Source organism: Halichoerus grypus, chromosome 10 (assembly GCF_964656455.1).
Source record: "Halichoerus grypus chromosome 10, mHalGry1.hap1.1, whole genome shotgun sequence".
Taxonomy (NCBI): Eukaryota; Metazoa; Chordata; class Mammalia; order Carnivora; family Phocidae; genus Halichoerus; species Halichoerus grypus.
In genome coordinates this window covers 105,625,884-105,647,578 of record NC_135721.1, presented here as the reverse complement: position 1 = coordinate 105,647,578, position 21,695 = coordinate 105,625,884, and the positions used below count along the sequence as shown (strand labels likewise).

The 21,695-nt window shown below is 38.9% G+C and overlaps 1 protein-coding gene across 5 annotated transcripts in view; it reads left to right on the top strand.

The window, feature by feature from the left end:
• The window catches only part of PLCB1 (phospholipase C beta 1), a 663,588-nt gene that overhangs the window by 193,318 nt on the left and 448,575 nt on the right, over window positions 1–21,695 (top strand). The gene's annotated exons all lie outside the window — the stretch shown is intronic.

Here is a 21,695-nt window from a genome sequence, read left to right as displayed (position 1 = left end):
CTGTGTAATGACTTGCAATGGGCCATTTAATACACTTCTAGACTCTGATGTATTGTGACACATGGTTAGAAATAAGCATCCCTTAGACAATTTTTTCAGGGACCTATCTCTGTAATGGCTATGAGATATCGTCTACCTAGCGCACTTTTATCTGTATTTACCAGCGCCTTAAGTGTTTCTTTATTTCAGGGATTTATGCAGACTACAAAAGCTTTTGTTGAGAAGGAATAAACATCCACTATAGAATGGCGTTACCAACGTGTTAGCGATCCGTAACTAAGACATAGTATCAACTGGGAACCCATCATCCTATACAGCAGAATCCCACCATCAACCCTCATGGGCAATGTCTTGAGAAACTGGCCAGCGTCAGCAAGAGAAGCTGCCCTATTCTGTTCTGACCTGTACCTGTCCTTGCTCTGCTATAGTTTTGCTAATTGTTTGCTGGGAGACCCATGCCATTTCCTTTCTGGGCTGCTAGATGCAAGGGTTATTTGTTGCTGCTGCTGTTTGTTTTGTTGTGGGGATTTGGATCCTAATTCTTTTTCTTTGCATTTGTAAATACTCCAAGTGCTGTCCTTAAAGAGGCTTGACTGGCCTCCAGGACGCATTGCCAAATGCTGGCTTCCAGTTTTGCTAACTGATCCGAGAGATGGATTCTGTGGGTGTGTTTGGTCTCACAGTTTGTGCCAAGTGGGCACGATGTCCTTAGTCCACCTTTTTTGCACACAAGTACCGAAGGCAACCTATTACTCCTCTCCCTTGGATGGGAACAGTCACATTTTTTATGGAGTCTGAGCTAAAATTTGATTTCCTCATTGCAAGGTGCTCTGGCTTTATTGTGTAAACCCACCCCCATTGCTGTTTTGCCATTTCATGCCCAGGTTTTTCTAGGCCCCTTGTGGCCTCGGTCTTCCTTTCCAGCCTCAGCTCCTGGCACTGTGGCGCTTCTAGTCCAGCCACTCCCCAAGAAGTCAGAAACTCGTGTGCCTCTCTACTTCTGCTTACTTAGTTCCCTTCCCAAAATGTCCTCACTGTGGTGTCTCCTCTCCTGGTCCCCATTCCCACCTGGTTACGCCCACACAGGCAGTCTTACCCAGGTCTTGAACTGAATCTTGTTGAGCCCAATGAAAATCAGGTGGTGGGTCCCCAAAAGGCAATGGACTCCTCTAACTCGTCTCAGTGTTTTGTTTTTTGTTTTTTGTGGGTTTTTTTGTCTGGTTTTCAGAGGAATGTGTGTGAGGGAGGAAGGAGGTATTTGCTGCAGGCAAATGTTTGAACTTTCAGGCAGACTTAGGGGGAGAAGCATATGAGGGTTGGTAAACGAGGGCACAGTGATGCAGAGTTGGCACGCTGAAAGGAATGTTTGCCCCTAATGATCTCTGCTTGCTTTTTGTAAGTAAGACCTGAAGCCATTAAAAGTAGAAAACTACTCTAACCAAACTGACATTTATTTTATTTTTTTTTAGTATACTTGATACATAGTATACTCACTCTCCATATTTTTAGAGTTTTTGAAAAATCGATTCAAAACTGTCAGAGTCAGCTCTGCCTTCACTGTTCACTACCCTTCAGTAGAAAAATGGAAGAGGTGGGCTGTTTGTTTTGGGCTTTTATGCGTTGACATAGACACATTGGAAGGATTTGAAATGGATTACGGTTTGAAACTTGAGTTCCTTTTACTCTTTCTTATCAGTTAGGTTTTCACCCATAGGTATCCTTGATAGATATTATCTGTCATTTGTGTCAGGGGACAAGGCACCATTTAAAACTGTGATGTTCTCAGCGATCACTGCTGAATGTCTGTACACCTAAAAGGGAGCTAAAAATTCATCAGGCCTGATGTGTAAAAATAATTTATTCTTAATTATGAGCGTATTCATGAACGGCAGCTTCCCTTCTCAGGACTATGAAATCCAGAGTCTTGAGGAGCAATGATGTCAGTCACCCGACCAGACCACCTTTGGGGTCAGGGTACCCCACCCTTGCTGTGACAGGTGCTGGCACAGGTCCTGGGTATTGGAGGATGTTCAGCAGCACCCCTGCCCTCCACCCACTAGATGCTGGTAACACCCCATCAGAGTGATGACCAAAATGTCTCCCGACTGCCAAATGCCCAAGGCTGGAGGGAAAAGCTCTGGCAGCAAAATGGCTCCCTACAGAGAACGATTGGTCTATTGAGAAAGTGGGATGGACGAAAGCCAGGACTCTCACTGAAACTTGTCCGAGCACAAAGGAGAGTAGAAGTATTCTGCAGAATAGAGACTGCATTCTTTTTATGATATCACCATCCCCCACCCCCAATTTCAGCCAAACTTTTATAGTGAAGAGCTCCTCAAGCATCTAAAATGGCAAAAGAGAGAAGATGCCATGGTTTCGTTTTGGAAGAGTTCAGTGAGGTTAAGAATGGTCCTGTTATAAAGTAGGGAGGCTGAGGACATGCGTGTTTTACCTCAGATTGTGGCAAGATACAAAATTTTAAAGCAGGTTTAATGGTGTTCAAGACTTCTGTTATCTGTTCAAAAGAAAATTATTTATTTATTTTTAAAGATTTTATTTATTTATTTGACAGAGGAGAGAGAGAGAGCACAAGCTGGGGGAGCGGCAGGCAGAGGGAGAGGGAGAAGCAAGCTCCCAACGGAGCAGGGAGTCTGATGCGGGGCTCTATCCCAGGACACTGGGATCATGACCTAGGCCAAAGGCAGACGCTTAACTGTCTGAGCCACCCAGGTGCCCCAGAAAATAATTTATTTAATATAACTTCCTGGCATTATAAAGATGGAAATAGGAACACTATTCACAACGTTACCCCCAAACATAGCCCTGACTAGACTAATTTTAACTTTTTCCTGCTGACAAATTTCACCCTTCCAGTGTTCTTCATCAATTTTGCCTGCCTGTGCAACTCACTCCTTCATATTTGTCCGTGATAGAAGGCCTAAGATAAAGATAATTAAGCCAATCTGATTTTCAAGGCTTGAATAATTAATAACTATGATTTTGGCATTTTAAGAATGTTATGCTGACCTTGTTCTTTGCTCAGTGATGAAAATTAAATGCAAAAGATGTGCATCAGAGCAAGACCCTTAGCCGGATAAAGAGTTCATTTATAATGTTTCCTAATGTTCCCTTCTTTTTAGTTTGTACTGCCCACACTGAGCCTTTTCCCAAAGTAATCATTAGTTATTATTTGAACTATTAAATACAAACCTCCTTAAGCAGGTATTGGGTTGTTACATTAATCAAGGTAGTGACAAGCACGATTTAGTCCCAGAACTTTTAATCTGCCTTAAAGTAAAACTAATGTTCACTTTTAAATGAGCTATTAAACAAATCCACTGACTTTTGGGGGTGAAAACATTCTCTTGTCCCAGGAGCTCAAATTGCGTTCCACAGTTGCCTGTGACTCACAATTAGAAGTGTGCTTCTTCTCCCCAAGAGAAGAGCAACAGTAGTAGTCATGCCCCTGAAGGCTTCTCCAGTTCCAAAAGGCAATTTCCTTCCTCTCCAGAAGAAATCAAAGAGGAAGGACAGGCATCTTCTGGACCAGAACTCAAGAAGAAAATGGTCAGCTAAGCTAGGTAGAGAGCTAGCTAGCTAGAGAGATAGAAGAAAGATACAGAATTGCAGAAAAAAAAAAAAAAGGAATTTTAAAGTGTTTGTGGGGTGGAGGAGAGATGACTGTAAACAAAGCCAAGAACTAAATATAGAAACTATGGAAATAAATAGCCCATGCTCCCTGGATAGCCTAAGCTTTGATGCTAAGCTGCAAAGCAGCTCCAAAAGGGTTCCTGTGTAAAGCTATAAACAGGAAAGAATTAAGAATATGCTGATTAAGAGAAACAAATATGGTTTACCTCTGGATTTTGCTATTTATGGAATAAAAGGCAAGAATGTCAGAGCAAGCATTTTGTATAATTAAAATTCTGGAGTGTAGGGAGGGAAAAAGGCATGGAGTCCATTGTCACGAAATGTCTACTACATAATTTGCTGCCACCTTTAAAAGGGTAGGTACCTTATACTAATCATGCTTGCTGATTAGTAAAGAAACCTTGGACATGAGCTCTGATGAAGCAGGACTGAAATCAAACCAGAAGGCAGAAGAGAGCATGAAGGGAGAATCTAATTGGAGCTAGATGATGTGTTTAAAGTACACTTCATGTGTGTTTTTCTTTTTCATTTTCTTGGATCAGTATTCATGGAAATTTCCATGAGTCGAGTGACACTGGGCACATAATGGACAGAGGTCTTAGTTTATTTGCTGTCAACTTGAGAATGTGGCTATATTAAGGGAGTTGAAATGGTCCAAAAATGTGAGTGGAGTGGTCCATTAAAATATTGTTCTACCTCCTGTTTCTTTTAGAAATGCTTACTATGTTACTATTAGAATGGATGGATTTAGACCTTAAAGTTAAGAGAAAACACAAGAATGATGAATTGTTAAAGTTAAGTTTCAATTTAATTCTATGAAGAGACATCTATGAAATATCAGGTTTACTTTAATTTCAAGTAGTTGGAAGACAAAAAGGACCCTGCTCTTGAAGAAGCTCAGTGGTAAGATGGTAAATCACTCCACAGAGAAAAAAGATGGGGAGGCTTTTGGGGAGAGATGTGGTTGTAGACACACTGTAAGTTTCTGTTGAAGGAGAGATGTGTGTCGTTGTGACTGAGCGGTAATGTTCTGAAGCAGACCACAAAGCATTCCCAAAGAGAGGGAGTATTATTGGTACTCCAGTCTTTCAGCAAATGCTCATCTGATTACTATCGAACATAGAAGTCCTGGTGATACACACTTACACGGAAAGAATGTTCTCCCTCTAGATGGAGGAAGCCTGCTAGCAATTGATCTAGTATCTGGTCTCCCTGTACACTTCCCAGCTTCCCTTGCAGCTAGGTGTGTCTGGGAGACTAAATTCTAGCCAAGAGGTGGAAACGAAACCCGTGAGGCTTCCGGAACATTTTCTTAGAGGGAAGGGCATGCGTGTCTTCAATCTTCCTTCTCTTCTGTCATCAATATGAACTGTATGAACAGCCATCTGTACCATGAGGGAGAAACCACATGCTGAGGGTTGAGAAACTGCTCCATTAGTAAATGGTTGGACCCAATCAGCCTTGTCATGCAGCCCTGCCCAGCCTGGACTCCTACCTCTGGGCTTTTTTTTTTTTTTTAATCTGAGAGAGAAATAAGTCTTTATCCTGTCTAAACTACTGTTGTTGTGGCATTTTTTTTCTTCTTTTTTTTTACTTATACCTGAACATAAAGTGTTACTGATGCACATTGACTATGGTTATAAGTAGGATTAAAAGATATTTAATTAATGTTTAGAAAGTTATATGATTTTCCCAGTCTTTGCTAAAATGAGGGCAATATCTTTGCTTAAAAACAGATATCAATCAGCCAAATGTATTTGAACGTGTATGGATTGCAAAGAAGCATGAAATGGGATTTTGACCCTCGAGTGATTTTCTGTAAAGTGAAAAAACAAGACATAAAAAATGTGTATACACACACACATTCACATAGACGCATTTATATACACACATACATACATGCAAAACAATGTAGAACATTCCACTGTGTGGCAGTTCAATCCAATTGAACCAGTGGAGCAAGGAGCAAAAGATTAACACATACAATAAAATCCTCAACAGCTCAGAGGATGCTGCTCAAAGAGACTGGGGAATCTTGGCAGAGAATTAGGTTTTGAAGATGAGAATGAAAGATTAGACAGGTGACAAGAAGGGGAAATGGGATACAGTGAATATATCGTCAACAAAATGAAAGAATTTTATGTTATCTCAATATGACATATTTTCAGTCAAAATTCTGGTAAAAGGATCTTTTGCTAATGCTCATTTCTCTCAATTGGTCTTGATGGAATTCATGAGCTGCCATGAGAGACCACACTGTTCCTCTGGTGGCATTTTCAGGAAAACTGTGCAACTGGGATCTGATTTTTTTCTATGAAGAATCCTTATTGTGTCTATATCAACTTGCAATTCTGCAGTCAAGAGATGAGGGAATGATTGCAGTGTGGTGACCGTGTCTGGGAAGGAGGAAACTCGACAGAATGTTTTGGTTATTGTTGGCTGCCTTGCTGGTGGAAATCAGAAAGTTAGAGCATTCGAGAAGGTGAGGCGAGAGGACCTAAGATAAGAGGGAGAAATGTGACAAGGAGGTTTAGTAGAACCAGGTGGAAGATCAATACTCTGGGGGAAAAAGATGGAGGTTGCAATGGGCTGTGGGAGAAGTACCAAACACGCTCCAGTTGAGGAGGAAGAGAATCAGTGAATCAAAAAGAAACATATGAAACCTAGAAAAAGAATTGTCTTTATCTCACGATGACAAGATACATTATGTTGGAAACCCCAAAGAATCTACCAAAAAAATCCTGTCTAGAGCAAATAAATGAGTCCAGAGAGATTGTAAGATATAATGTCAATGTATAAAAGTCAATTGCTTTTCTATGTTCCAGCAATGCTCAACTGGAACTTGACACTTAAAAAAGAAACACCATTCATAATCATACCAAAATTGAAATGCTTAAGATTAAGTCTAACAAAATATGTCAAGGATCTTGCACATAAACAACCACAAAACACTGATGAAACAAAGTCAGAGAAGATCTGATGATGATCTTTCTGATGAAAAAGTCAAATAAATTGGGAGATATTCTCTGCTCATGGATGGAAAGGTTCAGTATGGTAAAGATGTCAGTTCTTCCCAAATGAACTATAGATTCAGTGCAGTCCCAATTAAAATCTTAGAAAACTTAAAAAAAAATCAACACACTTAAAAAAATTATGTGGAAATGCAAAGAACTGAGAATAGCCAACACAATACTAAAATGGAAGAACAAAGTTGGAGAACTCCCACTATCTGATTTTGAGACTTAGTATAAAGCCACAGTAATCAACACACTTGTATTCATGAATGCTTGCTGTAACTTTAATTATATTCTAAGTCAGAGAACTGGGTTAAGTCAGGTGTGTTGAGATATCACCGTCCACAGTCATTTAGGGTTTCAGTTTTACCATCTATAAAATGGAGATAAAATTAATTCTCACAGTTTTTCCCCTTTTTAAACTTTCCATGTATGTATTTTCAGGGTTATCTAGAGAAACAAACTATTTGTCTATCTTACAAAGAATTGGCTCACATACTTGTGGAGGCTGAGAAATCCCAGAGTCTACTGTCCAGTCCAAAGTCCTGAGAACCAAGGGAGCTAATGGCATAAGACACAGTCTGAGAGCAGAAGATTGTTGTCCCAGCTCAAACAGTCCTTTTTGTTTGATTCAGGCTCTCAATGGATTGGATGATGACCACCCACATTGGGGAGAGCAATCTGCTTTTCTCAGACTATGGATTCAAATGGTAATCTCATTCAGAAATACCCTCACAGACATACTCAGAAATAATGTTTGGCCAAATATCTGGATACCCTGTGGCCTGGTCAAGTTGACACATAAAATTACGCATCACAATGTGCCTGTGATGTTTTATGTTCTGAGATAGTGGAATTTGGCCTTAAAAAAAAAAAGCCCTATATTAACTGGCATATACTGTTATAAAAGATAAACTCCAGAATTTCGATGTCTTAACACAGGTAATGTGGAAATGTTGGGGTTCAGAGAGGATGGTCAAGAAAGCATTCATGAGATGTCCTCAGTGCAAAAAGGTGGTTTTATTAAAGCATAGGGACAGGACCCGTGGGCAGAAAGGGCTTCACTGGGGTTGTGAGGAGTGGCTGATAATATACTCTCAAGCTGAGAGGGGGATAGCATAAGTCTCTAAGGAATTTGGAAGCAAGGTTTCCAGGACCTTGAGGGGCTACCTGTCATTAGGAAAAGGTCATTTACTACTGTCTCGTAAAACTTAGTCATGAGACCCTTCAGATGTCTATTGGTGGGCCATCTGCTTGGAGGATGATTACTAACATAGATCTTGGGGGATAGAGATAAAGGAAGTTTCCACAGGAATTTTTATAAGTTAAAGTAGACTTACAGGATCCTGGAGGTTGGGATAATGTTAAGCTGATTGCCTTTAGCCCTTAGCAAAGTATTAACATGGAGGCAGTTGAGTTCCTAGAGGAAGGTCACTCTGCTGGTCTCCAGGACTTGTCAATGGGTTGTAAATTGTAAGGAAGTTTAATTTTTTCCTTTGCCTTTGTTCCCCAAATTAACAAGTATTTCTCATTCACGTAAGAGTCCAGTGTGTGTGTTGCTGGTCTAAAGATGGCTTTCTTTTACATGGTAATTCAGGGACCTAGGCTTTGTCCAATATAGTGGTTCCAATATTTCTTAGGGTCTCTTTGAGCACTATGTAAAGGAAGAAGGGGAGAGAAAAAGACTTGGAAATGACCCTCATCTCTTCCATTTACATTCCATTTGTGAGAACTAGTCATAGGACTCCTTATATGAAAGGGGTGCTGTGAGTTGTGGTTCATGATTAGGTGGTGATTTTCTGCCGTTCTCTACACTATGTAAGGCAAAGTGCAAAATTTGGTGGAGTTAGCTGCCTCTGCTAAGGTCTGCAGCCTGTTAATGCTGACCTGCACAAACCCACTCACCTGTGTAGAGAAAAGAGTACCATTATAATACAGTCCTCCTTGGTTATCACTGAGTGTAATGGTGACATTGGCCCCTTAGGTTTGTATACCCTTTAAATGGTTTAATAATTTCATCAGAAAATGTTTTTAAAGCACTTGGAAATGCTTATATATTATCAAAATAATGTTAAGAAAACACCAGTTACATACAGTCACAGGATGCAATGCTCTCTCATGTAACAAAAAGCCTCTTAATGCTCTATTTTTCTTTTTAACTTTAAAAATAGAATTGCAAAATAGGAGATAAAGTGAGAACCATCATGTCTGGAATTAATTTTTCCTTGTATTTGCGCTGATATTTTCTCTCTCTCTCTCCTCTTCTTTTCTCCCTTAGTCTCTCAATTTTCCATAATTAACATATTTTCTTTAAAAATAGCATCTGATAGTCATAAAAATCATTTTTTTTTTAAATAGGAAGATATACTCCTTTTGGGGGCTTTAATATAAATCTGACTGTTTACAAGGGAACTATTAAGAACCAGAAAGCCTGGTATTTCTTTCCAAATGCTCTTTGTTATGAATCTCTAAGTGTCCATTCCTGTGGTTCTCAAACTTCAGAGTATATCAGAATCACCTGGAGAGTTTATGACAACAGACATTGCTGGGCTGCCGTTTCCAACTCAGTAAGTCTGGGATGGGGCCCAGGAATTTGTGTTTCTAACAAGTTCCCAGGTGATGCTGCTGCTCTTCTAGGGATCCTACTTTGAGAACCACTGATGATTCTATCAAGTAATACCAAAAGAGGTAATGATAAAGGTATTACATCGAGGCAGTTTCTCAAAGGTTGGACTATTTGATGTGTCCCAGCTTTTGTACTAAAAAAAAAAAAAAATAATAATGCCGAAAGACATAAAGTGCTTAAGACTCAAGTTAATTTAATTCCATAATCATAAGGCAGAATAATAGCAACTTTAGTACGTGGAGACTTCTGTACTTAATTTTGACTGACCCACATAGAGCAAGTGTGATTCATTTGACTCAAAATTGAAAAACCCAAATAACCTAGGTTGTGAAACACAGTAGGTGTTTATAATGGCGCCTAAAGGGAAACAGATTGCTTATTTGAGTGATAGGAGGGATTAGGCCAAAGGTATACAGGGAATAAGTTGCTCAGACATTAAGGAAAGAAGCAAGACAATTACAAAAACTTCATGGACAAACAAGGTAGAATATTTTCATTAAATGTGTATCCAGGATCAGAGCTATACAGATTTAAGAATTTTGTCCTAAGTATTTACTTACTTACAGAGGAAGTAATTCTGAGGCAGATTTATTTTTAGGGTTTACTTTTATCTAAGTGGGAAGAAATATATTGTGCAATAATGAACAAATGGTCTGTCCCTTGAATGTTCAATGCTTATGTTAAGGATTTACGAGTCATTTATTTGGAAAGATTATATACCCAGGGAGAGTGAATCTCGTCAAAATTGAGCTTCGTAAGAGATTATGAAATTCAGTTGTTCTAGACTCTAGAGAATAAAGTAATTTATCATAGGGGCGCCTGGGTGGCTCAGTCAGTTAAGCGTCTGCCTTCGGCTCAGGTCATGATCCCAGGCTCCTGGGATCGAGCCCTGCATCAGGCTCCCTGCTCAGTGAGGAGCCTGCTTCTCCATCTCCCTCTGTCTGCTGTTCCCCCTGCTTGTGCTCTCTTTCTCTTTGTCAAATAAATAAATAAAGTCTTTAAAAAATAAAGTAATTTATCATAAAATGAATATTGTGGATTGAAAGAACAAAAGTTACAGTGGATTCCATTTTGAAAGTATGGAGCCTTCCTGGAATGAGTACACAGGACTCACTTCAAAAGACAAATATTGGTGTTGATCAATAATGTGATTCTTTGAGGAGATGACCTGGAATGAGACGCCTCCTACACCAGGAAGGTAATACTCAAGCAGCAGAGGAAGCTAATGATATTTCGTCTATTTTGCCCTTGATGAAAAATTCTAATACAATTATTTTTTTCCTGAACTCCATTTACAGAGGAGGCATTAAATATGAGAATGTCTTTTTTTTTAAAGACTTTATTTATTTTGAGGGAGAGAGAGCAAGAGAGAGTGAGAGTGCAAGAGCATGGGGAGGGAGAAGCAGACTCCACTGAGCAGGGAGCCAGACATGGGGCTCCATCCCAGGACCCTGGGATCACGACCTGAACCGAAGGCAGACACTTAACCAACTGAGCCACCCAGGCGTCCCCAAACGTGAGAATGTCTTGATTTGAAGGAAGAAGAAGACACAAAGAAATTCTGCCCAGCATTTTGCCAAAGACAGTTTTATTTGAGGCAGTTCCACTCTGAATTGCTCCTTATTTGATTGCCCAACTTAATATTTCAGAAAAATTATCCAAGGACTGGCTTTTGTGGTTATCTCTCTTGGCACCATTCTACTGGCTTCTGTGTTTTTTTCAGCATTCTGCCTTGAGAAAGTGAAGTTAATGTGTAAGCATGCACAGAAACCCATGGTCAGCGTCCTCAGTTTTTCAGGGAATCATGTCACAACTGCCACCATCATCAAGCAGCAGCCTCAGCAGCAACCTCCAGGAGGTAGAAGGAAGGGAGGTGGCCCTGGGGCCCTTCTGTTTCTTTCCCTCCTTCCCCATTTACCCTGTCTGGGTTCCTCCTTCCTGCCCTAACTCCATCCAGGAATGGCCAGCCTCTGAGATGACCCCAGTGTATCAGCTTTCCTTGTGCTCTAGGGCCATAATCTTGTTAGCTAAGAGAGATGGCATGCCCTTTGGTTCCTCCTTACCCACCTTGCTCTTGTTCTCTTCCCTCCCTCCCCCTTTCCCTCCCTTCCTTCCTTCTTTCCTCCCTAGCTTTCTTTCCAGAAATGTTTTTGATATATACTAGAAAAGTATACACTATTACAGAAAAACATATCTTCCAACTGTTTTTGCTTTAGTTGTTTGCATTACCTAAGAAACTACTTAATTCATGTACTTTTGTTTTCAGGCTGCAGTGTTACTCAATTTATACTTTGGTCTCTCTGTCGCTTGCACTAACATTCTCTTTCCTTAACTCTGTCTTTGCTTATTCTCGTTTCCAATTTCTAGTCACTGAATTTTTGAAAGATTCTATACTTCCCACCAGTTGATAGAAATAAGCTGCACTGTGTTGCCACTTTGCAACCTTTTTAATGAAGGTAGTAAATGGTTGATTTTCTCAGGGAATTTCTTGTGAAAGTCAAGACAAAGATGTGTTGGAAGGAGATAAATGTCTTTTATTAGTTATCTTTCTTTCTTTGGTTTCTGCCTACTGTTCTGAAGCTGAAATTGGAGTAAACAGAAGGCCTTGTAAAAGGATTTTTACAGGATATTTTCTTTCTCATTGTTATGTAGTGTGAATTTGAAACATACAGCTATATTGCTCCATTGTTCCCGTTTTGGTTCCAAGCTCAAGAATTCCAACAAGATCATTTATTCAGACTTCCACTTGACAAGTAGCCCACTGCCCATCTTCCAAATCTGTCCAGATCTTAATCTGGTAACTTAAAATCTTGCACTCTCTCTTTAAAACATTTCACTTTTTAATGAATGTATAGAAAGGTCATATTAACTACTGAAGTCTTATTTCTGTACCTACAATTTTAGGTAGCAATTTCATCTCTCTCTTCTAAATCTGTGCCAACTCTGAGTTATCCCAAGATTCCTGGTGAGTAAGCCTTCTGTAGTCACTTGTTCTTGAATTTTAGCCTTGCAGTAAATATTAGTTTGATCTCTTAATGATTACCAGGCCTTTTCTTTCCCTTCTTCCTACAGGTCTCCCCTCTCAAGAACTGTAACTCCTCAGTTTTACAGTCTTCCCATGTGTTGTTTTTCTTTCTTTCTTTCTTTTTTAAAAGTTTTATTTCTTTTAGAGAGAGAGTGAGTGAACAAGTGAGTGTGGGGAGGGGCAGAGGGAGAGGGAGAGATAAACTTTAGCAGACTCCTTGCTGAGTTTGGAGCCCAATGCAGGGCTTGATCTCACGACCCTGAGATCCTGACCTGAACCGAAACCAAGAGTCAGACACCCAGGTGCCCCAGCCCATGCGTGGTCTTTCAAATCTGCCCTATCCCACTCTGGATCTGACCCTGATTGCCTTTCACTTACTCCCTTCCATTCACAAAGAGAAGATAGTACTAAATTAATGCTGTTTGTGAAAATGCCTAGAAGAGTGATGTTATTTATATAAAATCTTTGTAAAGAGTCATCTTTATTCATTTTTAAGTAAAGTATTGATGAACTTTTGAAATGAATCCTTTTTATTCATCTTTGGAGTAAAGTTTGTATGTTCCCTTAGGCATAGATTAAAAAAAATAAGCTGGAGAAATAGATGCTTGAAACTGGAATAAATCTTAACCAAAAAGAAAGTGACCTAAAATATAGAGGATAAGAACATATTTCTTTTTAGCTCTGAATATGACAAAAATGAACTCTGGTTTGGGAATTAGGTAAGCTGATGCTTTTTATAGTTTTTCTTCCTTTTTTTTTTTTCAGGAAGAAATATTTCTTCTTTAGAATCAGGCACTGCCTCTTGATTATGATGTGATGTGACAAAGCTTTTGAGAAAAATTATTTGCACATTAGGTTAGATGATACATACTCATGCCTGTTTCCCAGGAAATGGTTAAAGTATTTTAAAACCTGATTAAGAATAATGCAGGATAAAATACAGTGTACAGTGACTGAAAACGCTCTGGAAGAATGCTCATTTAGTGCATTGATCATAATGATTATGACTATTTTCACAGAAAATTTAAGAATGCCAGAAATCTACAGAAATCTATCAAAAGCCAAAGAAAAGGATTAAGATAAAAATGTGATTTTTAAAAATAGTTTGTATGGGATTCAGAATATTTTTAGGTTTACCATGATTTTCCAAGTTGATTATTTGCAAATGATAGCTGTGTTGGATCACATTCTCCAAACAGACCCAAAGACAAGTGGTTGTTTGCAAGAGCCTTATTAAGGAGGAGCTCCTAGGACACAACTGTCAGAGAATGAGGGAAACAGGACAGTCAAGAGGAAGAAGCCAACCAATAGTGAGGTTTGAGGTGAAGTCCCTGCCTCAGCCTGGCAGGTTGCTCTGCCCCAAGGTAAGGTTGATGGGCTTTAATGCTCCTGCACCCTAGGCATGAGCTCTGAGCATTCTGTGGGGAAATAGCCTCTCAGACACCTCCTGCTCTCTCTGCATCTGGGTAAGTGCCTCCATGAGGCCAAAGGTAGTCAAAGGCTGTCCCTTGTTAGGAGGGAAGCCTGCAAACATGGGGGGATGGATATCTAGCCAATAAGGGGGACGAGCAAGGATCTAGGTGGGCATCAGTAGAACTCCTATAGGAGCTTTATGAAAATTTTCTGAGGATCTAGAAAATAAGCCTGGACTTAGTGAACTGTTTCAGTCATTTATAGTTCTTGATAGGAACAGCTAGCCTTATTTATGTACTTGCATTAGTGTTGAGGTTGATCAACAGTTGAATGAAAAGGTGTTTACTTCTGATGAATTTACAGCACATAGGCAGGACATTGGGGACGATTTGTTGATCAATTCAGTGAATGGTCTTCTTCTGGGGAAAACACTCCCCATTAGACATATCCAGTCCTTATCCCTACTAATTAGCATGCAAAAAAGCTCAGTTGGATTTCTTTGACTTACCAGAAAACCAAAAGTGATCTGAAGAAGAAAGTCTTCTTTGAAAAGAAAAAAAGTGACATATTATTGCATACTTGTCAACTTAAAATATCTCATTTTGGAAGGTAGATTAACTCCTTGCATATTCAGGATGTCATGTGAGATTAAAAGGCCGTCAAAATCTGTGGTTGCTACTTTTGCTGCATCTTATAAGTTCTGGTATATTGTGTTTTCATCTTCGTTTGTCTCAAGATATTTTCTAATTTCCCCTTGATTTCTTCTTTGATCCATTAGTTTTTCAAGAGTATGCTGTTTAATTTCCATGAATCACAGTTTTTTTAAGCCTTAGAATGTCCTTGATGAAGCAGTAAAAATTCTATTAAATCTTAAAAAAAAAAAAAAAAAAAGTTCTGTGGTTACCAGAACATGGGGAGAGGCTTAGCACGATAAAATGCAAACCTTTAGGCAGAAAAATTAGTGACATATGTTTGAATAATAGCTGAAGGAGAAAAGTGAGACTATCTGGGTGGATTTTACAAAATGGCTACCAAGAAAGGCAAGGATGAATGCCATTTTTACATACATCAGAAAATTTGGAAGTCACTAGGCATGCCATAATAGTATGATTAAAAAGAAAAGAAAATACATTATTTATCAGCCCAGGTATGTCATGCATAGGGTTGAATCAGAATATCTGGAAATAGGCCAAGCATCTTTAGAACCTCCCCTTGACTTTGTCTAGTTTCTAGGGCCCAATGTGGAAATGACTGCTTCAATCTATAGTGAAATTGATGGTATTGACGGACACAGTGGTCTGAAGAAGACTTTCCTCAATTTTATTATCAGTTCTATAGTTGCTTATATGACTCTGATGTAAAAATTTCTTAAATGGATCTAGGCAGCTTGTCCATTGTCCAGAATGCCCTACAACAAGCTCTAGCTCTGGTTAATTTTCCTTCTCTATGGGCAGTTGTTGTCTCCATTCAAAATCTAGGACAGAGGTTCTCAAATTCCACATTGCATCTGCATCGCCCCAAAGCTTAATTAAAATACAGATTCTGGGCCCCACCTCAGAGGTTCTGATTCAGCCAGTCTATGGTGGGACCTGAGAATTTGTGATTTTCATATATTCCAAGGTGATGTTGACGCTAAAAGTATTGTTCCAGGGACCACGCTTTAAGAACCATTGGTCTAGGGAAATGAAAGAATTTAACTCATAAAGTAGATAGGTGGTATGCTCAAATATTACATTTAGTTAAGGTTAAGGAATTAAAAGTGGCTTTCATTACCAGATAACGAAGCTTAGCTGGCGTTGCTCTTCAACCATAGTGAAATAGGTGTAGACCAGAGATAACATTTTAGATGATTTAAAGGGAAAATCTGGCTACATTTACATCATCTGGACTTTTCAAGCGGAAACAGCTTGTGTGCCTGATTAATCTATATTATTTCCATATTTCTTTCCAAGTGACTTTTTATGGAGATCAGATTTTATGCTCCCACAAAATATCCACAAAGATAGTTTTAAGCATTTATGAAACTATTTGCCAAATGATGGATGCTCTTTCTAGTTAATCTGATTAGCCTGAAATGAGGACTTTTGCTGAGCACAGGCATAATAGAAAGCTGTGACAATACAGTCTTTATCATTGTAGTCACAATTAAAAAAATACTCTGAGTCTTTAACAACTGCGATATCATATTTAAACCATAAAAATGTGGTGAATCCCTCTATGCCTGTTAATAAATAAGAACTAGGAAAATAAAATATATTGTTTATAAATACCCAATATATTCCTGCTTTTATTCATCTTTAGAACATACACAGATTTTCCATGGTGATTATGGAGACTTTTTTCTATTTTTTATAGTGTCAAAAAAATAAGTTTAAAATAAAGCCAGTAAGTATTGTTTTAAATTTTACCAGCCTTCATTTAGAATATACTAATGCTCCAGAACCTAGGAATCATGTGTGGCATTTTCTGCACCCCACCCCCACCCTGACCTCCCTCCCTCCACCTGCCTGGTCATAGATGCATTAGGTTATAAATGCATCAAGTTATAAACATAAATGCTATTAGAATTGTTTTATTAATTTTATGTCCTAAAACAGCTTTGGTGCTATGGGTATAATTTTATGTTTACCTGCATTAGCTTTCAACTTACACAACTTTCTGTTATTACACGAATATATAAAAGTTTCCTAGGGAGCTAAAGAAGGAAGTAAGAAGGAAGAAATTTGGCTCTTGTGTAACCAGGGGCTTAACTACCTTTCTGGTTATGTACAGAAAAAATTAACTAGATATTTGCTAACATATTTCACGCTGCCTCGTGGGGACACAGCTTGTGAAAATCAGTGTTACATTCTATTTATCATAATATTTTTTTTTTGTACATGAACAAAAATGCATTCTTTTTAAAATTTATATCACTCAGTTAATGTCCCTGCTATTTTGTGAATACTGAAAAATAATTCTGTAGAGGAATAATTAGGTCTGGGGGCATGTGGATTCTTTTTCCGTTCTTACTCAGTCTCAGTGATATCAGGTAATTGATATGTTTTCTCTTGGACTCAGTTTTCTAACCTGCAATCTGTCCCAACTCCGTAAGTCTGCAATTCCATTAGAGTAATTGTTTCCTGATGGACATATTCAAAAAAGATGACACTATTGCAGCCATGTTTATGCTGGGTAGAGTGCCAAGATATGTAAATTCATTTACATCCCTTTTTATAAAGTGCGTTAAAATATGGAAACAGTGGGGGGCAATGTATTTGTTATCTGTTGCTGTAAAGCAAATTACCACAAACTTAGAGGCTGGAAACAACAAACATTTATTATCTCCCATTTTAAGTGGGTCAGGGTCTCACCTGCTTTGCGTCTTACAGGCTGCATTAAAGGTGTCTTCTGGGCTGTGTTCTCATCTGGAGCTGGAGTTCCTCTTCCAAGCTCATTCAGGTTGTTGCTGCAATTCTGTTCTTTGTCATGGTAAGACTGAGGCCCTCACCTCTTAGAGGTCTTCCCTTTTCATAGGCAACACACAACACAGCAAGCTGGTGAGCATCTCTGCTGCTTCACGTCTCTCACTTCTAGACCCTCTTTTGAGAGGCTCACCCAGGATACCTCTCTTTGGGTTAAGTTTAAGTCACCTGATTGAAGACTTTAACGACACCTACAAAATCCCTTCACATTGCTTCTCCATTAGTTCTCTTGTTTGCACTGTGGAGGCCATAAGACCCATGTCACAGTGGTGTTGTAGGTGATATATGATGAGGTGATATATGCAAATAGTATGTCTTACAATTCCTGCCACCTTGTTGGTTCTCCATTGTGAATGGCCATGATTACTATTGCTGTTGTTATTATGAATTATATTACTTGACTTTGCCTCCTTCCATGGCAGGAAACTTTAATTGAATTGCTATAATTTTTCAGTTTTTATCTTGTTGGCTCAAACTATGTCGATAATTATTATACTACCCATAATACATGAGCTATCTCATTGCCTTTTCTTGATTTCAGATGTTAATCTAATTTTGCATTTAACTGTGACACATAAAAGTGAAAATCAGTTTTCTCTAGAAGTGGTCTTTCTTATTTTGGTTTCAGGGTTTTACGAAATGTCTCTAGAGTTTTAGATTTTCAGATGCTTTTCCTTTTGTTCATTTGCATTCCATGTTCTTCTTCTACATGTGTTACCTGTCCATTTTTGGCTTTTCTACTAGGATCTTTTGCCTTTCACTTGGAATGGGAAATGTTGCAAGCATATGACTTGATATTTGTGCATTAGTCCCTGCTCACTAAGTAGAGATCTTGGTTTGATTTAACAGCAGCCCGTTGAGGAAGGTGCTGTTGGCATCTATTTCTCTATTTGACAGACAAGAATACAAGGCACAGACTTCTGTAGTGATTGGTTTGATGATGCATAGATTACAAATTTACAGAAACAAGTTTTCTGCCCCCTAGATTTATGAAATTTTCTCCATTTTAAGCGTTGGGTGGTTTAAATAAAGAAATCCAGACGTATCGCCTTTCTCTTTTCCCTGCTGTAGTTGGTATTGATGACCCATGCGCCTCATCTCCCATTGGAGTTTCCTACACTGAGCCTCTATTATAGACTTTTGGGGAAGAAGACAAAATTGAAGGCTAGAAACAAAGGAAACAAGAGAGTGAGAGAGACTGCAGGGATTTTTTTTTTTTTTTTTTGAGAGGTACATTAAGCAGTTTTCAGTCCTTCAGAAGTGGAATAAAGTAAAGGAACAAAGAATTGAATCTACTTCATCTGCTTCTCTTTAAATTAAAACCCTTCATTAAAGGATTCTAAAATAGTTTTTTTCTTTAACATTGGGCATTTTAGGGAGGTTTGACAGTCAATACAACATATTAATGTCTTCTACTTTTGGTAAATCGAGGTTGAACAACTTAATGAATACAACATATGTGGAGGTGTCCACAATCACCCCACCACCCCACCACACACACCCAGCCGTTAATATCTTCCCTGTGAAATGTTTGTGACTGTAATTGCTGCTCTGATTATATATTGTGTGAACTTGAAGTACGTTATTATATTGGGTGACAATGGAATTTGATGACAATGCACAGGAATTGGTATTCTGGAAAAGAGTTGGTTTTTGAATTTTATTCTTTCCTGAGTTTGCAGTGCATTTCATGGCTCATCTACCTCACAGTGGGTTTGTGGCTGATGGATTGAAATCTTTCTGCTGAATAGTAAACATCAGAGATAATTTGGTCTTCCCTTAGCTTTTCTCATCACTCATTCAAAATATCAAAAATAAATCCTTGATTACTGTTAATTCACTTTCATCCGTACTGACAAAGGGAGAAGGCACATCTGTCAAAACTTCAGTGGATAAATGGGGAAGGGTTCCTCTGAGTGTGGTTTCCAAGCTTTGTAGGGGGGCATTGTGTGCCTTGGAAATAAAGGGGGTCTATTAGTTCAATCTTGTTTTACTGGTCAAGGTAGCCCGCAGGCCTTTGGACACTCCAACCCTCTTTCCATTGTTGGATGGGTTTAGAGGTGAGAGAGAACCAGTTTCCTTCTTTCACTTTTCTAAGGATGTCTCTAACGTTATTAAGTGTAAAATAAAGGTTATCTAGTATAACATTTTCAGCAAACAAACTAATGTCAGTGATTGCTTAAATTTGTGAACAGAGACATTTGCTTGTATAGGGTGAAATTTAATGCTAAGAACACTTATTAGAATTGGTGTTGATGCCATCTGTCATTCAGTGGTTTTTCTTCAATTAAACTGAACTAAAGCCTAGATTATTCACCACTAGGCATGTGTTTGCATTCAGTAGGTAAATATTTTTATTTGACACTTTCCCGTATAAAGAAATGACAGTTGTAGATTCTTCCTAGAACGTACTATAACATATTAAGTAATGTATAATTTTATCAATCATAGTCACCTAAAAAGCCTTCTAATAACAACCGCATGAATGAGTGTATATTGGAGCTTGTCAAAGTGTGTTCTATGGACCAGCAGCATCCACAGCACCTGAGAGCTTATGAGAGATGCAGAGTCTCAGGCCTATCCCAGTCCTGCTGAACCAGAAACAGATGGATGGCACCCAGCCAGTCTGTGTTTTAAGTTTTCCAGGTGACTCTAATGCAGGCTAAGATTTGAGAGCCACTGATATAGAAAGTGTTATCATACTCATTTTATAGATGATACAGTTGATGCTTGGTATGGGACAATGATTGGTTGAATACATAACCAGTTAATTTTAGGGCCCTTCTTCGAACCCATGGGGGGCCCTTCCTACTTAAACGTCATGTGACCTCCCTCTCTTAAAGAAATGAGTAAAGGAATAGTGAATTCCATAAAGCCAGAAATCAGTATCTCTTAAATGAACCGAGAAAGGGACCATTTCACTGCTTTCTAGTAATGAGAGTGAGTTGTTCAAACTATTTACTTGAGAAAATTAACCTAGAAAAAGTTTTAATGACACAAACAATGTTTTTGTGGTCCTGTGCATTGGGTTCCACATTTTCTTTTTATTGGAGGAGACAGAATGGGCTATTGTTAAACCCCAGAGGGGAGGCTATTGCATGTTAATAGAAGTGGGAGATACTATTTTAATCATTGCTTTCTACTCCAGTGAGTCCATGGACAGCTTTTCCACCTGGGTCTTTCCCATGCCACATTACCCACGTTGATAGTGCCCTGCGGTGGTTTTTCTGCACACACAATTTTACACGCAAGCAAAAGAAGTTTCTTAGTCGCTGTGGTATTGGAATGAATCCCCAGGGCAGCTGTTGTTAAGTACCCCTCTGTGACTTGGGGAATGAATGTTTCCTCTTGAGTTGAGAGTAGAAAACAGTGTTCATTATCTGTAATGTAAAAGTCTATATAATGACTCCTGCTAAGATCTAGTTCTTTGTGAACTCAATTTGGGTTTTGTGTGTATAAACAAATAAGTGAAATTTAAGTCTATTGTTTCCTCAACTGGGAGGAACTTCTTTGAAAAGAAAATGTGGCTATAAAATTACGTGCATGTATTATGTGTGTGTGTCTGATTTCTATCCTGCATATATGTAAAACATCATGTAACATATATGGAAAAGTGTACTACACATAAATGTCAGTGTCTTATGGATAATTATAAAGAGGACACACATGTAATGCCTACCACGTCCAGAAGTGTTTGTGATAACTCTCCATGAACCCCTGTTGTGTATCTCGAGTGACTTGCAGTTTCCTGCACACAATTCCTGCCTCTGTGCATTTGCACCTACTGTTTCCTCTTCCTGTAACCCTCCTCCCCCCTCAAAACCACAGAATTGTAAGGCTGGCAAACTGTTTCTCATCCTTGTGTATTAGCTGAAAAGATGTCATAGCCCACATCTGCAGTATACTTTGAAATGTCTCCTTTAGAGTATAATAATTGGCTTTGTGAAGGAGCTGCTCAAAACAGTTGTCTGTTTTCTATTTTGGTGTCATTCCTCAGTACCAAGCGTGTACCTGACATGTTGCAGCATTTGATAAATAATACTCCAGGGAATTGATGACTGGCATTTCCACTTGGATAAACCCCTCAAACCAACATCTCCAAAATGCATCATCATTTTGTCCATCCTTCCAAGTCCCAGTTTGGAATATGTAAACCCTCGGGCTATCCATGTCTTCTGTCTTCCCTTTAGGCAATTCTTCCTCCATATTACGGTTCTCATCTTTCTTCCAGTTACCTACCTAATGAAGGTAGCTTCATTTGGTCTCCTGTCTCTCAAATGTCCACTTGGTTCTGGTTTTCTGGATGAAGCTTCTTCAAGCCTGGTTCTCTTCTTGTGTCTCTCCTTCCAACACAAGTTTTGATAGTCTTACTGTGGAGATAAGAAACCCAGACCAGATGTTCCAACTCCTCAAGTCTGAGGACTTTATTATGCATTTCCCTAAGTGAGGCATTGAGCCCTGCATTGATGCCATTCTTTTCTAGCACTCATGAGGTGACGTTC